This window comes from Garra rufa, chromosome 2, assembly GCF_049309525.1.
Source record: "Garra rufa chromosome 2, GarRuf1.0, whole genome shotgun sequence".
NCBI classification, from domain to species: Eukaryota; Metazoa; Chordata; class Actinopteri; order Cypriniformes; family Cyprinidae; genus Garra; species Garra rufa.
Genome location: NC_133362.1, coordinates 58,050,184 through 58,068,932, shown reverse-complemented (window position 1 = coordinate 58,068,932; position 18,749 = coordinate 58,050,184).

The window sequence follows — 18,749 nt, the reverse complement described above, 5'->3', positions numbered from 1 at the left end:
TTCTCAATAAAAGCCTTCCTTAAAGACCTGACATTTTACCATCACTTTAGGGACATGTATTTTTTATGTCACTTTTGGGGACAAACACAAATTCTGATCAAACCATAATTTAAGGACTATGGTGATACACAAACTCTGGTTAAGTTATAATTTGAGGACTTTGTGGTTATGATACAAATAAGTCATCCTAACAATAAACAGAAGTAGAATTACAACTCAAAGTGTTGATATTATCTAGAACAGTGGTTCTCAAACCAGGGTATGCGTACAAAATGCTGAGCTTTGCCAATCATTTAATTCTATCCCAAATTTTAAGTAACATTAAAACTGTATCCACACCAACAATGTGGTATGATAGGACGCCTGCAGAGTCTGCTGCTTTAGCAAATCACACTGCTGTTCATTGTGACTTTAAAGCAGATTTGGAGCACTTAATAGCAAAGACTGTACATAAAGATCAATTTAAGAAACTCTTCAATACAGTAATACAAAAAGGTAATATTAAGTGAGCATTTTACACTTTTAATGTTGCCTACATTTTAAACACAATATTATCAAAAGTATTGTTTATTACATTTTCAATCAAAATATTGTGAAAATAAAGTTCTTAGCAACGTATATGTATATTACTAATCAGAAATTACGTTTTTATATATTTACGGTTCGGAAATTTACTAAATATCTTCATAGAACATGATCTTTACTTAATATTTTTGTTTGTTAATGTTTTTTTTTTTTTTTGTCATTTCAACAAGGTGTGACTGCAGTCTAAGTTAGGGTATTCAGAAGATTGTTAAATGCCCCAGGGGGTAAGCCACTGTAAAAAGTAGAACCACTGGTCTAGAAAACAAGCTAGTGCAGAGATACAGGTATAATGCACAGTGTTTGTTTTTTGAAGATCATTGAAAATAGATCACCTATTTTCTTTTTCTTTTTTCAGACTAGTAACTTGAAATCAGGTGTCAGCATGATAGGACGCTTCACTGACCACTACCTGTCTCCTAGTTCATTTAGAATCTTGTGGAAGTTTTATCTCAGCAGAGTTGCTATTTGCTGCTCACTGAAGGCTCCAAAACATTAAGACATGATTTTCTGTTAAAGCAAAAAAGATGACTAGAGTAGTCAACATTTGAAGTGGATCAAAACTTTACATCAACATAGTCCTAAAACCCAAATCAATACCCATTCTTGTCTTAGGTCAACTTTGATTAACTTTTTTTGATCCACTTCAAATGTTGCCTACTGTATAGCAATTATCAATGACTTGAATACAACAGAAACACATACTCTGGGCTTAAGTGATACTTTGGGGACTCTAAGAAACACAAACTCTGCTTAAGTGATACTTTGGGGACTCTAAGAAACAAACTCTGCTTAAGTGATACTTTGGGGACTCTAAGAAACACAAACTCTGCTTAAGTGACAATTGGGGACAATGAGATACACAAACTCTGCTTAAGTGACATTTGGGGACACTGAGATACACAACCTCTGCTTAAGTGACATTTGGGGACACTGAGATACACAAACTCTGCTTAAGTGACATTTGGGGACTCACACAATCTCTGCTTAAGTGACATTTGGGGACTCTGAGATACACAAACTCTGCTTAAGTGACAATTGGGGACTGAGATACACAAACTCTGCTTAAGTGACATTTGGGGACTCTGAGATACACAAACTCTGCTTAAGTGACAATTGGGGACTCTGAGATACACAAACTCTGCTTAAGTGACATTTGGGGACTCTGAGATACACAAACTCTGCTTAAGTGACATTTGGGGACTCTGAGATACACAAACTCTGCTTAAGTGGCAATTGGGGACTCTGAGATACACAAACTCTGCTTAAGTGGCAATTGGGGACTCTGAGATACACAAACTCTGCTTAAGTGACAATTGGGGACTCTGAGATACACAAACTCTGCTTAAGTGGCAATTGGGGACTCTGAGATACACAAACTCTATATTTAGGAGATTGAATTGAGAACCATAAAAATCACTCCACTCAGTTTTGTACCAAGTTGCTATTTTTTTAAATTGATGAATGAAAATCTAACATAAACATAACAGAAAATATGAACATGCAACACACTATCAAATGTATGCATTATAATTACCTTATTTTGTCTGTACAATACCACTTGGTGAAGATATGAACAATATTAAAAACATTGTGGTCAAAGTGCATATTATACTCTAATAAAAGAAATTAAAAAAAATGTTTATCATGACATTCCATGTAACATAGGAACTTTCCATTTACATTCACTCTTCTCTCTTATTTCACAATTACATTCACTCTACTAATTGAGGAAATTAATATTATTCAAAACATTGTGGTGAACATGCAGATTACAGACAGTTTATGACTTACTAAAAAGATTAAAACGATACTCCAACTTTGTAAAAACTGAACAATGAAAATAATGAATTTAAACTACAAGTTCATAATGACACTTAATGTAACATTATAGGAATAATAACCCTCTACATTCACTTTTCCCTGTTCTCCCCCTTTACATTCGCTTTTTCTTTCTATCCTTCTTCCCCTTTACATTCACGTCTCCATCTTTCTTCCCATTTACATTCACGTCTCCATCTTTCTTCCCATTTACATTCACGTTTCCATCTTTCTTCCCATTTACATTCACGTCTCCATCTTTCTTTCCCTTTACATTCACGTTTCCATCTTTCTTCCCATTTACATTCACGTCTCCATCTTTCTTCCCATTTACATTCACGTCTCCATCTTTCTTCTCCTTTACATTCGCGTCTCCATCTTTCTTCCCCTTTACATTCACGTCTCCATGTTTCTTCTCCTTTACGTTCACGTCTCCATCTTTCTTCCCATTTACATTCAGGTCTCCATGTTTCTTCCCCTTTAGATTCATTTCTCATTCCTTCTTCCCATTTACATTCACTTCTCCATCTTTCTTCCCCTTTACATTCACGTCTCCATGTTTCTTCTCCTTTACATTCACGTCTCCATCTTTCTTCCCATTTACATTCAGGTCTCCATGTTTCTTCCCCTTTAGATTCATTTCTCATTCCTTCTTCCCATTTACATTCACTTCTCCATCTTTCTTCTCCTTTACATTCACGTCTCCATCTTTCTTCTCCTTCACATTCGCGTCTCCATCTTTCTTCTCCTTCACATTCACGTCTCCATCTTTCTTCTCCTTCACATTCACGTCTCCATCTTTCTTCTCCTTCACATTCGCGTCTCCATCTTTCTTCTCCTTCACATTCGCGTCTCCATCTTTCTTCTCCTTCACATTCGCGTCTCCATCTTTCTTCTCCTTCACATTCACGTCTCCATCTTTCTTCTCCTTCACATTCACGTCTCCATCTTTCTTCTCCTTCACATTCGCGTCTCCATCTTTCTTCTCCTTCACATTCACGTCTCCATCTTTCTTCTCCTTCACATTCACGTCTCCATCTTTCTTCTCCTTCACATTCGCGTCTCCATCTTTCTTCCCCTTTAGATTCATTTCTCATTCCTTCTTCCCATTTACATTCACTTCTCCATCTTTCTTCTCCTTCACATTCACGTCTCCATCTTTCTTCTCCTTCACATTCGCGTCTCCATCTTTCTTCCCCTTTAGATTCATTTCTCATTCCTTCTTCTCCTTTACATTCACGTCTCCATCTTTCTTCTCCTTCACATTCGCGTCTCCATCTTTCTTCTCCTTCACATTCACGTCTCCATCTTTCTTCTCCTTCACATTCACGTCTCCATCTTTCTTCTCCTTCACATTCGCGTCTCCATCTTTCTTCTCCTTCACATTCACGTCTCCATCTTTCTTCTCCTTCACATTCACGTCTCCATCTTTCTTCTCCTTCACATTCGCGTCTCCATCTTTCTTCTCCTTCACATTCGCGTCTCCATCTTTCTTCCCCTTTAGATTCATTTCTCATTCCTTCTTCCCATTTACATTCACTTCTCCATCTTTCTTCTCCTTCACATTCGCGTCTCCATCTTTCTTCCCCTTTAGATTCATTTCTCATTCCTTCTTCCCATTTACATTCGCGTCTCCATCTTTCTTCTCCTTCACATTCACGTCTCCATCTTTCTTCTCCTTCACATTCACGTCTCCATCTTTCTTCTCCTTCACATTCGCGTCTCCATCTTTCTTCTCCTTCACATTCGCGTCTCCATCTTTCTTCCCCTTTAGATTCATTTCTCATTCCTTCTTCCCATTTACATTCACTTCTCCATCTTTCTTCTCCTTCACATTCGCGTCTCCATCTTTCTTCCCCTTTAGATTCATTTCTCATTCCTTCTTCCCATTTACATTCACTTCTCCATCTTTCTTCTCCTTTACATTCACGTCTCCATCTTTCTTCTCCTTCACATTCACGTCTCCATCTTTCTTCCCCTTTAGATTCATTTCTCATTCCTTCTTCCCATTTACATTCACTTCTCCATCTTTCTTCTCCTTTACATTCACGTCTCCATCTTTCTTCTCCTTCACATTCGCGTCTCCATCTTTCTTCCCCTTTACATTCATGTCTCCATCTTTCTTCCCCTTTAGATTCACGTCTCCATCTTTCTTCCCATTTACATTCACGTCTCCATCTTTCTTCTCCTTTACATTCACGTCTCCATCTTTCTTCTCCTTTACATTCACGTCTCCATCTTTCTTCCCATTTACATTCACGTCTCCATCTTTCTTCCCCTTTAGATTCATTTCTCATTCCTTCTTCCCATTTACATTCACGTCTCCATCTTTCTTCTCCTTCACATTCGCGTCTCCATCTTTCTTCCCCTTTACATTCACGTCTCCATCTTTCTTCCCCTTTAGATTCATTTCTCATTCCTTCTTCCCATTTACATTCACTTCTCCATCTTTCTTCTCCTTTACATTCACGTCTCCATGTTTCTTCTCCTTTACATTCACGTCTCCATCTTTCTTCCCCTTTACATTCACGTCTCCATCTTTCTTCCCATTTACATTCACGTCTCCATCTTTCTTCCCATTTACATTCACGTCTCCATGTTTCTTCTCCTTTACATTCACGTCTCCATCTTTCTTCCCATTTACATTCACGTCTCCATCTTTCTTCCCATTTACATTCACGTCTCCATCTTTCTTCCCCTTTACATTCACGTCTCCATCTTTCTTCCCATTTACATTCACGTCTCCATGTTTCTTCCCATTTACATTCACGTCTCCATCTTTCTTCCCCTTTAGATTCACTTCTCATTCCTTCTTCCCATTTACATTCACTTCTCCATCTTTCTTCCCATTTACATTCACGTCTCCATCTTTCTTCCCATTTACATTCACGTCTCCATCTTTCTTCCCATTTACATTCACGTCTCCATCTTTCTTCCCATTTACATTCACGTCTCCATCTTTCTTCCCATTTACATTCACGTCTCCATCTTTCTTCCCCTTTACATTCACGTCTCCATCTTTCTTCCCATTTACATTCACGTCTCCATCTTTCTTCCCCTTTACATTCACGTCTCCATCTTTCTTCCCATTTACATTCACGTCTCCATCTTTCTTCCCATTTACATTCACGTCTCCATGTTTCTTCCCATTTACATTCACGTCTCCATGTTTCTTCCCATTTACATTCACGTCTCCATCTTTCTTCCCATTTACATTCACGTCTCCATGTTTCTTCTCCTTTACATTCACGTCTCCATCTTTCTTCCAATTTACATTCGCGTCTCCATCTTCCCATTTACATTCACTTCTCCATCTTTCTTCCCCTTTACATTCGCTCCTCCATCTTTCTTCCCCTTTACATTCACTTCTCCATCTTTCTTCCCATTTACATTCGCGCCTCCATCTTTCTTCCCATTTACATTCGCGTCTCCATCTTTCTTCTCCTTTACATTCGCGCCTCCATCTTTCTTCCCATTTACATTCGCGCCTCCATCTTTCTTCCCATTTACATTCACGTCTCCATCTTTCTTCCCATTTACATTCGCGCCTCCATCTTTCTTCCCATTTACATTCGCGTCTCCATCTTTCTTCTCCTTTACATTCGCGCCTCCATCTTTCTTCCCATTTACATTCGCGCCTCCATCTTTCTTCCCATTTACATTCGCGTCTCCATCTTTCTTCTCCTTTACATTCGCGTCTCCATCTTTCTTCTCCTTTACATTCGCGTCTCCATCTTTCTTCTCCTTTACATTCACGTCTCCATCTTTCTTCCCCTTTAGATTCACTTCTCATTCCTTCTTCCCATTTACATTCACTTCTCCATCTTTCTTCTCCTTTACATTCGCGTCTCCATCTTTCTTCCCATTTACATTCGCATCTCCATCTTTCTTCCCCTTTACATTCATGTCTCCATCTTTCTTCTCCTTTACATTCATGTCTCCATCTTTCTTCCCATTTACATTCACGTCTCCATCTTTCTTCTCCTTTACATTCACATCTCCATCTTTCTTCCCATTTACATTCACGTCTCCATCTTTCTTCCCATTTACATTCGCGTCTCCATCTTTCTTCCCATTTACATTCACGTCTCCATCTTTCTTCTCCTTTACATTCACGTCTCCATCTTTCTTCCCATTTACATTCACTTTTCCTTCCTTTCCATTCCCTCCAACCTTTTTATTCCGCTTTACTTTCCCTCCTCCCTCCCTCCCCTTTACAAATACACCCCTAAAGACCACCCTTTTTTTTGAGAGAAGTTATCCTGTTTCGGACATAATTTTTTACACCGGTCCACGTTCGGTTCTTCAGTGCTGGTTCAGCTTTTATGCAACTCTCACAGTCTTTCTTACCGGGAACTTTGCATGTCTGGATAAAGGTTATCATATTTCGCTCTACAGCCTGCACCTCTGTGTTGTCCCATTTACGCTTCAAAAGACTTGAAGAATCTACAAAATAAATACATTAATTACTTAAGTCAGTTGCCTAATGTAGATATGTATATTATAATTCTGGAAACAGGTTTAAGAGTTTTAATGCAACTTTCACAGTAACAATAGCTAAATTGTGTTTATAAACTATATAAACTATTATAAAGGTTTATAAACTACTTACTTACATGAAGCATCTTAGTAATATACCAGCCACCAAGAAATCTTACCAGTCAATTTAATGAAGCAAGTATATATATTTTGTTATAGGCTGAATCTTGTGTCAAAAGTTTAATATATGTTAGAAATCATTGCAGAGTATGCAAAATATTAATAATTTTAACAATAACACAATAAGGATCAAGAAGTACGGACTTGAATTTCACATAACAGATGTTTATGCATTCTCCACAAGAAAAAAAAAATAACTGAATTAATAAAAATGACCACATTCACTTGAATCCTAATGTTGTGTCATTCCCTCAAAGATCATTGACTGTTTTTATGTTTTGTGATAGTTGTTCATGAATCCCTTGTTGGTACAAAGCAACCTGGTGTTCATTATTTGGTTTTCCAGCATCTTCTGCCTATTTGACCTTTTTCCAAAGGTGACTGTAGGACTTTTGGCTTGTTTCCACCAAGTGATATAGTTCAGTACAGTACAGAGTGTAATTATGTCCATTTCCATTGTCAGAAATTGTGAAATAGCAAACTGTATTTTGATGTCTCTATAGTGATTAAACATGAGATACAATTAATTTTTAGTATATTAAACAGGCATTCGTAGTCTCTAAATCTATTATTTTGTTCTGGCCATATCATTTTGGCTGAGCACTTTCTATAGTTATTTTGAACTTCACCGTAGTACAGTGCTGACTTTGTAGCATACATTTGACAATTTTTTGCTTTTGTCTTTATTTCTCCTTTTATAATCCTCTTATACTTTGTACTGATACTTATGACAATATTTGTTCATTAAAACTGACATTTAACAAAAAGAGGCAGAGTTGTGATTTATCGTTGATTGCAACTTTCCGGCATAGGCTACACCAACGCCTATCAAGTAAACTTGGTCAGGGTGTTAGGTCCCGAATCATACCGTACTGTACTGTACTGACCTGTATCGCTTGGTGGAAACAAGAGCCAGGGGTGGAAACTTTTGGAATTGGAAAATCAGTATGTATTGAACTAGGGCTGGGCGATACAACGATAACGATATATATCGCGATGGACACGTGATCGATATCAATAAAAAATATGTTCGATAAAACGTTTGATTCTTTATTCTTCGTTGGGAAGAAAACAGAGGTTGCGAAGCAAGTTTGGTTGCATTAACAAAGGCACTGGCTCTCTGGTAACCTAGCAACATAGGTATTGACACGTTAACAGCCAATCATGTAACAGTATCACGTTTGGTTGCGCCATATCGTTGTCTAGTGCTGGTCTGCTGGATTCCTGCTGTTCATAAGCAGAAAATGAGTGCCGCAGCGAGCGAGGAAATTGTAAATAAAAGAGGATATCATAATTTTGGATATCATAACTCTGACCGTAGTCAGACCGTAGTCAGTGTTTCCCCTGTCATTATTTTAGGGCGGTGGCCCGCCCAGCCCCCCTTTAACGTCAAGTTAATTTTATTTTCTATATAGCGCCAGATCACAATAGAAGTTAAGGTTATCTTTCCTACAGAACAGGTCCTTGTTGTTTTAAACAAACTTAATAGCCTTATGTTATTTATCTTATTTACACAACGGCATGTAATTTTTGTCTCTACATGGTCACGCGTTTACAATTTCACCTCCTCGAAAGCACGGACTGGATCGCGAACTCCATTACAAAAACGGGAATTACTATAGCGCGGAATGCTGCGGAATTCGGAAGTCGATTTTTGGATTAAGAAATCAAAAGTTGGTCTGTCACTTAATTCAAATCGCGATATGGACTAGTGTCTGTGAAAACTGAAATGCAAAAAGACCTTTTCAATATGAATCCTGCGTGTTCCGTTTGCCTCTGTTTGTATGAATGGTGGAGACATGTTTTTTTTTCACTACACGCATACTGAAGCACACGTGACGCTCCCGCTAATTTTTGGCCTTAACATCTCACATGAACAGATAAACTCCAATAAATACATCTCCAAAGCTTCTGTGAGTGTCACTTTTTGTCAATTTTACCGTTTCATTAGTGAAACTAGCATCATTCATATCATACTGTATACACACTGAAACTTCACGGCAACCTGTCAAAATAAAAGTATGTTTAACATGTAACAGAAAAATATTAGTCTTGTTTTACTTTGTACAGTATAATGTAGGTGTTTATATATTCACATTTCAATAATTTACATAAAACAATACATATGATAAAAAATAAATATTACAACAAGAGTCACCACTTAATTGTAGAAAAAAAACTACAGTTATTATTAAAACTTTTATTTAACTGAATATAATTTTTCTTCTATGTATTTATTTTAACAGTAAAGCTCTGTTATTTTATTTATTTTTTTAAAGAAGAAAATTTACACATTAATATTTACACCCTCTTGCTCTTAATGCACTGTTGCTCCTTCTGGAGCATCAGTACATGTTTTCACCTTTTTTTAATACAAGTCAGTTGACCTCAGTGTGAAAGGTGGATCTCAAAATCATACATTCACCTTTGGAAGGGGGTCAGATACACAGAAGGTGCTGGAAAACCAAATAATGAACAGCAGGTTGCTCTGGACCAACTCAGGACTCATGAACAACTATTATAACACACAAACAGTCATTAATCTAAGGCACGAAATTTGATGAAATACATTTAAAGGGGTCAATAGGTGCCAATTTTTATTTTTTTTCTCAATGGTAGTGTAAAAAACACTGCAGAAATCAGGTCATTCTGTAGCATGTTCCTTTAAATGCAAATAAGCTCCGCTGACCCCACCCCTCTCTTCTGTAAAATTATCAGCCATGCTCTGTGTACTTAAGCTGCCTTTAGCTGCATTTAGCAGCGTTTAGCCCTTTAACTAGCACATTATTAGCAAAACTGAATCAGGACAGTACTAAATTAAAAATAGCATGCAATTTTCTTGATCCCTCTTGGTTTTTATTTAAAATTATATCTTGCATATTCTGCTAGGGGATTGTGAACTTATGAACACAACTGTAGCTGTTTGTGTACAGTTGGAAAGCAACACACTTTATTTTTTTGCATAATGCTTAACAAATATTAATTAAAAATCCTAATTTTTCCAATATTGTTGCCTTAATTTCTCTGTTCAGGTCAAATTATTTGACATGTACCTTTGGCCTTATGACATGGCAAAGTTTTTGTTTCAGTGTATAAGACATTTGAAAGATGATTTAAAGTAATTTTAATGCTAATTAAGGCCTAAGGATTTTCTTACCTTGTTCCTTTGATGGACACTGCATCTGGCAAAAAGATGGATGGTCTTTCTCTGCTGGTGTTGTTTTAGGCAAGTCTCTGGGCTCCTCCTCATCTTCGCTTGACATTTCATCACCTTGTGTCTCAAGTTGCTCTGAAAATACATTGACAATAATTTTAACATATAGTAGTCGACATTTGAAGTTATGAAGAGCTTTACAGTTATTATTGAAAAGCCTCTTACAAACACTAGTGAAGTGGAAAAACATTGATAAACCTTAGTGAAATTCATTCATGTGCATTACTGAAAACCTCACACAAACACTAGTGAAAACCTTGATCAACCATAGGGACATTCATTTAAATGAATTTCATGAAGGTTTATCAATGTTTTCACTAGTGTATGTAGAAGGCTTTTCAATAATTACGACCTATACAGCCCCTCATATGAAGTGAGTCAAAACCTTTCATCAAAGTCCTAAAACCACACAAAACAACTAAAAACAACAACCATTTTTTGATCTACTTTCAATGTCAACTACAGCAGATATAGATTTGTAAGTACGTACAGCACAGACACACAAAAATGTTTTTAAGTATGTTCATACCATTTGGGTCGATTTCTATTTCGTCAAGTTTCTTTCCTTTGAATTCAGTCAATGTTCCCTTTTCCATTGCCATCAGGACCTTGCTCATTTTGGCGAGCTGCAGCGTGCCCTCTGGTAATTGGTAGTATTGTCTGTGAATTCTGATATCGTGACCCAAAAAGTCAGCAAGTTGGTCTGCTTCGTTTTCATTCAGGTTGAGAATCTTCGACATGGTTGCTATGTGTTTTCTCAGCTTAGTTGATGATAGTGATTGAGGATTCTTTATGCCACATTCACGAGCAGCTCTGCTGATGCATTCTCCTCCTCTGTAGGCTGACATTGCTCCAGGTCTGGCAAACATAAAGGGATTCTCAGTTGGAACGCCACAAGCCTCACGTGTTTCAGCGAGCAGCTCCATGGCAGAAACCATAGCAGGCTTGAGGAGCACAGGGACCTTTCTCCCTCGTTTACCACGGATCTCAACTCTGGTGAAGTGCATACACAGCTTTTTCTCAAATTCAGAGAGACAGATGGCAATATCTTCATGTAGCTCGGAAGAATCTCTGCTTTTAAAAGCTGACAGAAGCATCCGCGATACCTCACCTTCTCTTCGTCTGTTAAACAGGATCACTTGAGACAATGTGACCTTGGCAAGAGCAGCGTAGCTGTCTGCAGAACTTGGGCAATTTCTTAGCTTACTGAGCAACTTATCGTGTTTCTTCTCCAGATGATTATGCAGGACTTTGACATCTTGAGTGAAAGGAATGATCTGTGGTGCATTCCACTTGGCTTCTTTCAGTGTAGTAATTGCACCAGCAGAAATGTATTCATTCCATCTAGCCTGATGTATTTTTCTGAAGTCTCGTGCGCACTCAGCACGCTCATGATCACCGTACATCATGGCGTTGCTCTCGACAATGCTACTGATTTTGTTTACTGAATGGCCAAGTTTGAGAGCTAAAGAAGGAATGCCGTATGAGTTCTTCTCTTCATCGTATCCAGCTACAACTTTAACAGCTGATATGACATGCTTAAAGTTTGCTGGTATGATGAAGTCAGCCATTGATCTCAATGGGGTAATCTTTCTTGCTTCAAGAAGCAATCTGCCAACTTCTCTCATCTTTTGTCTTATGTAGTCATGTTTGGTTACATCAGACCCCATCCTGTTGAACATGTGTTCGCCCAGTTGCATGATGCATATATCAGAATGAACTACACGGGAAACCGCATCATAATTCATTACGGAGAGTATTTTCTTGAAACTTTGGCTCACCTCTAAGCCGACTGGTGTTTTCAGAGCGCACAGAGATCTAACTCTCTTTCTGCCCTGAGATTCATCATCTTTTGGTTTCAATGGACAATTTTTCATATGTTTCCAGAGGCTGCGTTTGTTGTAAAGGCCTTGGCAGTAGATGCAGTGAATAAATTCTTTGGCCCCTTTCTTCTTTTTTGGACGGTAGCAGGCAACCATCTCCCCATGTCCCTGTCTCACCACATCAGTGTTGTGGGCAAAGTTACCCCGTTTTCTAAGGAGGTTTAACTGCACTCGTCGTTCTTTGGAATTTTTTGGAAATGCTACAGCCTTTGCGACTTCTACTTCATTGCAATGGACAAACTCGAGGTGTCTTGCCATTTTTGAGTATGGCTTACTGCAGTAGAGGCAATACTGCTTCTTGTTGTATGTCTTGCCTTTCTGCCTTGGAGATGGCACTGATTGAATAAAAGTCCTATCACCAGGCACGGTATCTGTCTCATCAGTTTGGCATCTCATTTTTTTTGGTGATGGTGCTGTTATACATTTGCCCGACGAACAACCTTTCTCTTTAACTTCGGCTTTTGAAAAGAGCTTTCTAGAAGCACAAGCATGTGAATCATCTGAGCTGCTTTCAGCTATGTCATGTCCAGAAGAACTACCATCTGATCCATCGGAGCTGATTTTGGGTATGTAGTCAACATCGCTGTAGTCTGTCTCGCTGTTGCCACTTTCTGAATACTGAATGAGAGAATTAACATGTAGTACAAAATGTTACTATTATATTGAAGGGTTACTCCACCCCAAAATGAAAATGTTGTTGTTAATCACTTAGCCCCATGTCCAAACCCGTTCCAAAATCTTTGATCGTTTTCTGAACACAAATGAAGATATTTTTGATGCATTCTGACAGCTCTTTGACCCTCTCATAGACAGCAATGTAATTAACATGATCAACATCCAGAAACACAGCAAGGAGATGGATAAAATAATCCATGTGACATCAGCGGTTCAAGCTAAATTCTATAAAGCTACAAGAATAATATTGCATGCACAGAAAAAAAAGCTACTTTATTCAACAATCCATCTCCTCCGCATCACCCTAGTGCCATTTTGATGAATATCACCTGAATGCAAACAGCGAACATTGTTTTCTGTCAGACACAACACACAGATACATTTTATACGTTAATTTAAGCTTTGATTTGAGTGAAAACAATGTATTTGGCATGTTGTGGCTGAAACAGTACAACATACATGGGTCAGAGAGCTGTCAGAAAGCATTCAAATATCTTAATTTCCGTTCCATGGGGCTTAGTGATTAATGACAAAATGTTTATTTTGGGCTGGAGTAACCCTTTAAATGGTTAGAGTCCACCCTAAAATAAAAATTCTGTCATCATTTACTCACTTTCATTTTGTCCCAGACCCGTAAGACCTTCGTTCCTCTTCAGAACACAAATAAAGACATTTTGAGGAAGATGCAAGATATTTTTGATCCCAAAGTTATCTCACCCTCCATAGAAGGCAAGAGTCCTACCATGGCCAAGGCACAGAAACGCATGATGTCTATGTGACATTAATGGTTTAACCTTAATTCTGTGAAGCTACAAGAATACTTTTTGTGTGCAAAAAAAAAAACAGTAACACTTTCTATGAAGCCTGTATTTATAATACATTATAACTGTATTCTTAAGGCATTTTAATTCATTTATAATGCATTATATATAAAAAAAAAACTTATATTCTATATCATCTCATGAGTATTCATAAGAACAGTTTTAATGTGAACAGACTGAGATGCTGCAGGAGAGTTACGTGATCCAAGCTGCCCAAAACATGATAATTCTTTATTTTAAACTTGAAGCTAATAGCGTAATGGCTTGCCCTGTGAGGTGCTTTGACAGATCCGTTTGCATCCTCAGCATGAAAACTTTCAGTTTACGCTCATATCCTTATCTGTAAATGTCACAAATTCACACAAACATTTCCATTTATGCATAAAATTCCATTCTGGCAGTCTGTGTTAAGTTTAAATCTTTACTGAATGAGCGTGTCAGACAGCCGGAACACAGAACACAGACAGGGAGACAATTAATACTCAGTCAGCGCAAAAACAAAATGTCAGTCGCTGAATGTTAAATTTAGATTTAAATACAACATGTAGTGCGCGTATTTATGAAGGGTAGGAACTGTATGGCTGTGACGGTGGCAGATTTTTACCAACTACCGCCGGTGGTGCGGTGTTTTATACATAAATAAATGAGGCTCAAACATTATTCACAAACGTGCCTGTTAAGCAATTCCGTCTGTGAACAAGCAGCCTACAAAACGCTAAAATAAATCAACGAAATAATGCATTAAAATAAGAAAGTAGCCTAAATAAGTGTTAAATAGGCTATTAAACAAACATTCGTTGTAAAAATTCCTAACAACCTCGACAGCTCATCAGAATTACTGGCCGAGATCTCTTGTTTCTTTAGTTTATAAAGTTCATTTAAAAATATATGTGACCTTGGACCACAAAACCAGTCTTAAGTCGCTGGGGTATATTTGTAGCAATAGCCAAAAAATACATTGCATGGTTCAAAATTTTTGATTTTTCTTTTATGCCAAAAATCATTAGGAAAAGTAAAGATCATGTTTCATAAAGATTTTTTGTAAAATTCCTACTGTAAATGTATCAAAATGTAATTTTTGATTAGTAAAATGCTTGTTAAGAACTTAATTTGGACAACTTTAAAGATGATTTTCTCAGTATTTAGATTTTTTTGCATCCTCAGATTCCAGATTTTCAAATAGATGTATCTCGGCCAAATATTGTCCTATCCTAACAAACCATACATCAAAAGAAAGCTTATTTATTGAGCTTTCATATGATGTATACATCTCAGTTTTGTAAAATGTAACCTTATGACTGGTTTTGTGGTCCAGGGTCACATATTTGGAACACGTTTTATTTGTGAAATTCAAGTTTTTGTTTTTTAAAATAACGACAAAGAGGCCAGCGGCAGACAGATCAATTTAGCCGTCGCGATTTAAATAAAAATCCTTAGATATAATTAAATATAATAATAAAAAAAAAAAAACGTAAAGCATATCACAATATTAGTTTAATGGTTTAACCTAGATAAATTTGTACAAATAGGCGCATATCCAATCATTTGTGCAGAGAGTAAAAGCTTTGCAGGACATGGAGGTAGAGACCTGCAATCCCGCGGGAGTACCGCGGGACCCAACGCAACAGAGTGCGGCGCGGGACAAAACTTGATGGGCGAGTGCGGGGGCGGGTAGAGACTCGTGTGTGTGCGGGATGCAGGAAAATAAAATGATTCGCGGGACTCCCGCAAAATAGAAATATCTAAACATAAAATATCTAAAAACAAAAAATTGTTATTCATCTATTGCACAAAAGCAGCAAGAACAACATAAATATGATCAGTAAGCGCAAGAATAGGCAGTTTCGGTTTAAAACTTGTTTGAAGTGTGAGCAATGTAGCCATCTGCTGATTTCTGGAACGCATCGCCAATCAGTGGTGTTTAAGTTAAAATCCACTCACTGCTCAAAAGTATTGAACAGTGCTGAATATTGGGTGCTTACAAATTACAACACTCAAAGTGTAGACATGTATGAAAGATTAATTGTGCATAATATCCATTGTGTTATAAGAGCTTTATGAGATCGCGTATATACTGAGATGTCAGCTTTAAAGGAGCCTTGTTTGTTTGCATTCTGCCGTGGATGCACGCATAGCTCATGTTTGCTTTTTTGTAAAGAATAACAGTGGTTTGTGAATGTTGATGCTTAGTCTAAATAACACATATTTTATCCAGAGCGTTTATGCTGGGGTTTAGTGGAACTTACAAGATGTTACAGAACTGTTTCATGTAAATTCAATCGATGTACAGAAAAAATCAATATAGATTAATTTTATGCGGGCTTTTGCGGGCGGGAGCGGGACAAATCATAAATGTTGCGGGCGGGAGCGGGACGAGATAACGTATATTTCTGCGGGAGCTGGACACAATCTTGCGGGAGCGGGCCTGAAAAATCCGTCCCGCGCAGGTCTCTACATGGAGGTGCCAGCGCACTGTGAAACTTTTTTACTCATAAATGTAAGAGTAATAAATTTATTTTAAATTATTACATCACTACTATAAAACGAAATAATTTAAATCGAAAACAAAACTCTTTCATTAGCTATAGGCCTAATTCATAAATATTTAGGCTTTAAAAGCGCGTCCAGTGAACAGATGGCGAGTCAGGATCGTCAACTTCATCTTTGTGACACTCAGAGACACTCAGACTCAGAAAGAAGATACTAGTTTATTAATAAATAATTTGAATATCTCCTTACTTTTTCCCCGCCATATTCATGGTAATTGCTTTAGCTGGGGCTTTGCGGCCATTTTAAGCTTACTGCGTGAATTTGAACGTGGAACTCAGCTGAAGGCACTTGCGCTCGCTGCTGCTGTTGCCGGGACACTAAACACCTCTACGGCAGAATAAATAGCAGAAACACAGTATTTTATGCTTGTTAGTGTGTTTTCCTTCAAATATTTGTCTTTTCTCTTTATTACGACAGGTGAATTGTTGTACATTAAGCACTGTGTTTTCATAGCTTTCAGAATGTGGAATAGTGTGATTTAATAAATAAATAAATAATTGGACATTTTTAAGCCAACTAATCGATTAATCGAAAAAAAAAAAAAAAAAATCGGCCAGCTAATCGATTATCAAAATAATCGTTAGTTGCAGCCCTATTATAATGTCTTAGAAGTACCCTCATAATGTATTATAAATAGGGGCTTTATAGAAAGTGTTACCAAAAAAAAAAAACTCCTTCGCATCACCCTAGCGCCATTATTCTACATCAGCAGCACCACACGCATGCGTTGTGATACTCTCCATAATGGCGCTAAGGTGACACGACGAAGAAGAATTATTGAATAAAGTAGTTATTTGTGTTTTCTTTATATACAAAACGTATTCTTGTAGCTTCCTAAAATTAAGGTTGAACCATTGATGTCACAAGGACTATTTTAATGATGTCCTTATTATGTTTCTGTGCCTTGGCCATGGTAGGACCGTTGCTGTCTACGCAGGGACAGAAAACTCTCAGACTTCATCAAAATATCTTAATTCGTGTTCTGAAGATGAACAAAGATCTTACGGGTTTGGGATGACATGAGGATGATTAACTAAGGACAGAATTTTCATTTTGGGTGAACTATCCCTGTAAGTTGCAATATGTTGTGACTACTTCACATATAATTAAGCAAAATCATTTGAGCATATGACATGTTGCATGACGAGTTACATACCTGCCTTTTTCTTGATGGTCTTAAAGAGTGCATCTGAAAGACGTGAAATACAAACAAATATAGATCATAAATAATTTTATATAATCTGCTTAGTACAACCAGCCCAATACATCTAGACCATCCCAATAATTCAGCACATCATTTTTTAAGTTTAAACATACTAAAGAAGGCAATCAAATCCAGAATAAGCCTAAATTAAATCTATATTAGCATGCCTTTGTGCAAAGATTAACTTTAATAATTTACCCACCTCCCTTAATGGGAGTGTCAGAGGTGTGGATGAGGCACAAGCTGAGGGCGATGAAGGCTGTGCAGGAGAGGATGAGGATGATGAGGGTGGCCCAAAAGAAGGTGAGGGCGATGAAGGCTGTGCAAGAGAGGATGAGGATGATGAGGGTGGCCCAAAAGAAGCTGAGGGCGATGAAGGCTGTGCAGGAGAGGATGAGGATGATGAGGGTGGCCCAAAAGAAGGTGAGGGGGATGAAGGCTGTGCAGGAGAGGACAATGATGTGGGTAATGAGGCCACTACAGAAGAGGACACGGCACAGGGTGCTGATGAAGAGGGTTTATCAGACTTGGATGCATCAGAAGATGACTGTGAAAGCTTGAAAAATATTTGGAATAAAAATATAAGCACTTAAAACAAAAGCATCAAGCAAACATAATGTAAATTAATAATACAATAATCAACTGTCAATGGACGTAGAAGTAAATCATACAGTAGTTCAGGTATAATCAGGTATAAAGACAATTAAACAAAACCAGAGACAAAAACACTAGGGCTGGGTAAAAAAATACTGATTCTTTGATTTTAAAGGTGCCATAGAATGCATTGAAACAATAAATTAAATTGTTCTCTGATATCTACATAGAAGCTATTTGGCATAGGAAAGGGCAAAAATTCTCCAGAAACGGTTTTACAGGTCCATTTACAACCCTAGGATTTGTCCCTAGAATGAAACGCTCTGTTATTGCCTTATTTGGAAGCTTCATGAATATTAATGAGCTCTGCTCTGATTGGATGTTCCACAGAGCTGCTCATCTCTATAGCTCACACATGGATACATATATATATATTTAATTAGGAGCTCTAGTCGCTTTTAATATGCGGTTTGTTGAATCTGCCGTTTTGAATCCGACAGTACTTACCACACAAGTTTAGAAGCTTGTCAGTGATGCTCAGATCTGTAAACCATTCACCATCATCAGCGCACACATCTGTTTATATGGTAAGTGAAATCCTATGTATAGCAATGTAACAGGCTAGCGCTAGCATTAAGCTAACCGTGTCCCTTCAGTGGCTTGCCTTGTTTTACTGATGTGCTGACATTAGTGATGATTGGGCGATGCAAATGTTGGAGGCGTAACTATTAACGATCCCGGGAAAG